General features: G+C 43.8%; 1 protein-coding gene across 1 annotated transcript in view; it reads right to left on the bottom strand.

Annotated features, from left to right (window-relative positions):
• Nucleotides 1–2,968: 2,968 nt before the first annotated feature.
• Nucleotides 2,969–6,000, bottom strand: part of TRMT9B (tRNA methyltransferase 9B (putative)) — a 61,811-nt gene continuing 58,779 nt past the window's right edge. The window contains exon 6 of the mRNA XM_059384498.1: nucleotides 2,969–4,728. The gene's annotated coding sequence lies outside the window, so the exon portion shown is untranslated. The remainder of the gene's footprint in view (nucleotides 4,729–6,000) is intronic.

The following is a 6,000-nucleotide window of genomic DNA, read 5'->3' as shown; positions in this document are numbered from 1 at the left end:
ATCTGAGCCACCCAGGAGCCCCGGCCCCTTTCTTTCTCTCTTTCTTTTTTTAAAATATTTTTATTAAAAATTTTATTTATTTATTTGACAGACAAGTAGGCAAAGGGGCAGGCAGAGACAGAGAGAGGAGGAAGCAGGCTCCCCACTGAGCAGAGAGCCCGATGACGGGGCTCCATCCCAGGACCCTAGAGCATGACCTGAGCCGAAGGCAGAGTCTTTAACCCACTGAGCCACTCAGGTGCCCCGGCCCCTTTCTTTTCAAGAGAAAGAAAAAGCTAGTAACTATTGGTTACATATTGGTCACTGGTGATTTCATTTTTGCCCTTGATCAGTTAACGCTGAGAACCAAGCACACATCATTGGTTTTATCTGTACTCAAATACCACGCCCCTCTTCTGCGCGGTTTCCATTGCCCACGGTCAGCCTCGGGCAGAAACAGGTGCTGCTCCTTGTGATCCTGATGCAGCATCGCAAAACCTACGTCATTAGCATCACTTCAGTTCACCATCATGGCGTCTTATCAACTCCCATCGCCACGAGAAGGGTGAGTACACTATTTTGATAAATAGATTTTGAGAGAGAGAGAGAGACACCACTTTCACTTAACTTTTATGACAGTATATTGTTATGGTTCTGTTTGTTGTTGGTGATTGTTCATCTCTGACTGTGCCTAATGTATAAACTGAGCCTCTCACGGGTACGAGTGTATGAGGAAAAACATAGTATACAGAGGGGTCAGTACATCTACAGTTTCAAGGCATCCACTGACGGTCTCAGAACGTATTCCTAGCAGAATAGGGGGGACTATAGTAAGAAAAAATCTCGTGAATAAATGGACTCTCATTCTTTACACCTGGGAGTCTTCGAGGACCATGAGGGAAGGGACTTAGACGTACAGGATCCAAGAGGAGAGGTTATGTTGGCAGAAGACAAAGTTGAGACATGTCCCTCCATGGCCAGCTGATCCCAGGAACTGAATTCATCAGCCAGAGCTGGACTCTTCCTCCCCAGAATGCTGAAGGCGAGGTGGGAGAGCTCCTTTTCACCCCATTTGTAGCAGGCCCTTTAAAATGGTAAATGTGACTTTGTTTCTGGAGCTCAGGGCTGGGGCTGACACGGAGGACAAAGACCGCAGGTAGAAATGTGGCTAGAGCTGGAAAGGTCTTAGTCAACTCCCCCACCCTGCTTTGTGGTTTTTTTTTTTTTTTTTTTCAATTGGAGAGACATAAGGGAAAATAATAATAATTGTGGATGGCTCTGGAAAGTTACGTTTTTTTTTTTTTTTGTCGTTTTTTTTTTTTTTTTTAAGATTTATTTATTTGAGAGAGTCCCAAAGTGAGGCTCATTCTTATGACCCCGAGATCATGACCTGAGCCGAAATCAAGAGTAGGACACTTAACCCACTGAGACATCCAGGCGCCCCAGGAAGGTTTTTGGTTGCTGAAGGTGAATATGGCGAGTAAGTGCCGTAAAATACCCTGAATGGAAGGAGCTGTAGACGGTGACCAGGAACAGCAGCCTGGGGCGGTGAGTTCAGGCGGTCCTGATAGCGGATCTGGGCTGGGGGCTGCAGTAAGGTGGGGGTCTGGAAACTAACACAAGGTGTGCAAACAATGTGGCGTCTTGGGGGAGAGGCAGGTCTGCTTCTTGGCTCAGGCATATCCCTCCTTCTCGGAGTCAGTGACAAGAAAGGTCCCTGGCGGGTCAAACACCTGGCAGTTTTCCACTGTCTGGGGTGTAGCCCCGTGGGGACTATTTTCTAGGTCCTGCCCCTGGGGAGTCAGTGTGCAATAAAGAGCAGGGACATGGGCTTCACCATTTCCTTCCGATCGAACCACTGAGAAGTCTGTAAAATCTGTCAGCAAATCTGTTAAGGATCTAGCTCTTCATAGGAAGTTATGTTTAGACATTTCAAAAAACGGCAGATGAGCACAAAGATGGAAGGTGTGATGGTTTCTAAGGACAAAGAACTAGCAATGTTCTGAAACGGAGATTTCGGCCAAAGAGTACAAGGCGAGTGGGACCAAGGTTTCCTTGATTTCCTTGATTTTGGCCAAAAGATTGGCACGGAGCTTATTTTGCTTTTAGTACTTTTCATGTTTGCCTCCTGAGCAGCCACCACAAGGACACTCAGGGAGATGTGCTAGCTGCTTCCATGACGGACACTGGGAGGTGGTCAGGCTGGTGCCGGGATGGGGCACCTGCTGCTGCCCGAACACACTCCCGCTGGGCTGCATTTGGGCCACAGGAGCCCTGGGCACGCAGCCTCTTCCTTCACACCGCCACCCCCTGTCCCTTCACACTCCACTCTGCTAAGGAGCTGACAACCGGCTGATACAATGGGTCGCAAAAGGTGCTTGTGTTCCAAGAACATGAAAAATGGTGTTTCAATAGCGGTACCGTATCTCCACACACACTTTTGGATGGTCTAATACATTTTTATTCAGCTTAAAAGATTTTTTTTTAGTCAATAATATTCTTCTGCTAAGCCTTTAAAGACAACTTATTATTAAATGGTAAGTTTGGTTTCCTTTAGACAAAGATGATAGAATTCGAATTTGCCAGGTTCTTTTGAAGGATCAGGAGAGGCGGCTGTCTGAACTGATGGAGGTTTATCTGTCCTGTCACACTCAGAGTGGAGATAAAAGGCATAATGTTGTTCACCTAGTAATACTTTTTAAAAAGTACGCTTACACACAATTTAAACAAACTGCCTAAGATACATGATGGGCATAGGAATTACACCATTTTAAATAATACTAATTACGAAAAGATCCTCAACATGATTGGTTAATGCAAATAAAAAATCGTCAGATTATTACAACAGTCAAGATCTCTTACGTCAATTTGTGCTTTTAAGACTATTGCTAGCTCCCTCTCGGGAAGGTGGAAGTAACTGTATATACTATAGAAAAAGTTTTTGCACTTTTGATACCAATAGACATGTCAACCTCAGATGAAGCACAACCATATTTAACAACTATTTTTTAATTTCCATGAAACAAAAAAAATCTATTAATGAAGTATATTTCTATGATAATTGGTAATTTAATGTTTTGACAAGTATACAGGGCTACTTTTTCTTGATCACTCATGACAAATACATGATGTTTACAAATATATACATATATTTACAGAATACGTATTTAAGAGAACACCTAAGGAGAATGGGACAGTTTTCACACATATTTAAAGTTTCTCAGAAATTCCACCAGGGTCCACATTTGTGACCCTTCCCAGTTGCCAGCGCTTCCCTAATGAAGTCCCTCCACATACATTAACAGAAAATCCGATGGAAGTGGTATGATTCACTCAACACAGAAATGCCTGTCATTCAACCAAATTCCCTGCAGAGTGAGTATAAATATGAATATAACTTATACAGGGAGTTCGGTCCTCAGTTACACCGGCTACAGATGCATCATAGTGACCCACGGTCTTCTCCCTGAGGAGATCATATCCAGAGAAAAAACAAATGTTCTGTGTAGAGAAAATATGTTGTTTTGTATGGATTAATTGGTAATTAATTGGATTGAAGTAAGCTGTATGTTTCCCAGCTATAGTTGAAGAGACAAAATAGATATACTTATTTGCCAAAGGAGGGATCCAGGGTGACCGTCATTTCTCCCAGGTGGCCCACCAGCAGCTAAGGCCGCTCCCCTCCAGAGAGGACGTCTCTGGAGTCTCATCCCCTCAGGAAGGCCTTCATGGGAGTGGGACAGAACGTGACAGGATTCTTGTTCCTACGGCTGCATCCCATCCTGTGGGACCCGTGCGGAAGCAAAAATAGGACAGATCACAGTATTTTCTCTGCGATTAGCTCTTAGGTTTCTGTGTGTTTTCTGTGCTTTCCATTTGTATTACAACCCCAGTTCTTGGTTGGCGAGAGTTCTTTTGAGATATTCTTGCTCCTGTTTTGAGGACAATTAATATGGAGGTTACGCGATTAAACCAATCATCATAATTTGGGGTTGGGGCCGGGAAAAGAGGAGGGGGAGCAGTCTTGGTTGAGGCTCTAGGAAAGTCTGTGTAACGCTCTTCACTCCCATGGTTTTTCCATCTGCTGGATGGGGGTGTGGTAACACTTACCTCATACACCCTTTGAATTGGCGGAATGCAGCCTGCGCCACGCTTTTTTCTTGGGAGAAGGATTACAATTATGGCATTCGAAGTCCAAGTTTATATCTAGGGGATGTGATAATTGCTTGTCACTGTGCAATTTCTAATAAAAAGCGTTGTTTAAAACAGCAGATTGCAGAACAGGAAAAAAAAAATTTGGGTGCAGTCGCAGGAGATGAGCCTGAAAAATAATTACCAATTTATGAAGAGCCTGAGTGCCACCCGAGGGGGGTCTACCTTCCATTCTGTCGGACGCTTTATTTTCTTAAATATGCTCGTCAGAAGGCTTGTGCTAGAGAATGCTGTGTGTTGAAGGCAAGCTCCATTGCATTAAGTCAAACGTATTTTAGGGTAGACCTTCCATAGGCTAATACGCATGGGGGTTCTCCAAGAGGGAGTTTTCTGTATTACTTCAAGTACAACGAGGTGGTAGGTATACAACGAAAATGAAACTGTTCTGCCTTGGCTCCTTCGGGTCACTTAATTTTCATATTCTGCGTATATGCGACACACCTGATGTTCATGGCCTCCTATCCTGTGTATCTAGGATCGATACATAGAGTGGGCTTCCGTCACCAAGTAAAATGAATAGCCCTCGGTTTTCTCATCCTTAAGAAGGAAACACAATAATACAGTATTTCAAGGGTTGCAGAGTTGGGAAGAGACGTGATCACGGAGCATTTTGTGACAAAGACTACTTTTCTGATTAACGTCAAATAGAAACAGGGTTACAAGTGAGAAAAAACAGGTGTAAAAGATGTCAAGGATTACTATCCAGTTATTGTGTAACTGTGACATCTTTGCTTAACTTTGCTGATGTTCGTTTGTAGAGGGGATGATCCCTCTTACCTTGAAAGGCTCGTGTCCTCTGCCCGGCACCGTGACTGGGGGACCATACTGTATTGCGGTTGAGAACAGAGGCGGGAGCCTCCTGCCTCCATCCTGCTGCACTTGAATCTCAACCTTGTTGCTTACGACATGGGGGATACATGCTGTGTATGATATTAGGCAATTTAATTCATTTCTTTCTTACAAAACAGTAAGTATATTTATATCCCAGAGGGCTGTGACGAGCATTAGAGCTCGAATAATTCCGGTTAGATATCAAGGGAAGTTAGCTGCTCTTATTCATTCATATTTTCTACATAATAGCAGGGAAGATCTCAGGCCTGCCCTATTTCCCCCCAACCCTAGGCCGCAGCCACTTGGCTAGTGGTTAGACCCTGTTTCCTCCTCACCTCCCAAACTGAGCTCTGTTTTACGGAGTACCTTCCCCAACCAAGTGACCAAGTTCCATAACTCTTGGGTTAGCCCCTCTGTCCTCCGCCAAACCCATTTAGTTTTATAAAAGATTCAGCAGTGCTTATTTTTTGTGTGGCTTTGAATATACAATTACATTTATGTTCTTGGGTGATCTGGATTTGGATCACTTTCTCTCTGGATTACCTCCAATGTTTGCCCATTCAACTGAGGATCAGTTAAAACATTGAGGAATTCTTGACTTCTAGAATTTGGAAGAATGTAGAAGGGCAACTGGAAGCAAGAATCCTACAGCATCCTGTATCAGGCAGTGTGGCAAGAGAGGAGGACCAGATCGACGTGATAATCTGAGACAGTTGTCACATGGTTTGTTAGTAACATGACACACTAGTGTCACTCCGTCACCTTAGTGACAATTTAAAAAATCATAGTTTAAATAGATCAGGTGCATGGCTGCCACTGTGATGTTACTCTGATTGCGTCATTTCCCACGTGTTAATGCAGTTTACCCCAAATCATTGGACTGTGTGTCATCCTTAAATAGGCCAGTGAGGCATCAGTAAGCCAGTAAGGGCTTTTTTTTTTTTTTCCTTAAGATTGATTTATTTGGGAAGAGAGAGA

Source organism: Mustela nigripes, chromosome 18 (assembly GCF_022355385.1).
Source record: "Mustela nigripes isolate SB6536 chromosome 18, MUSNIG.SB6536, whole genome shotgun sequence".
NCBI classification, from domain to species: domain Eukaryota; kingdom Metazoa; phylum Chordata; class Mammalia; order Carnivora; family Mustelidae; genus Mustela; species Mustela nigripes.
Note: the sequence above shows the minus strand (reverse complement) of the source record. Positions and strands in the feature narration are given on the sequence as shown.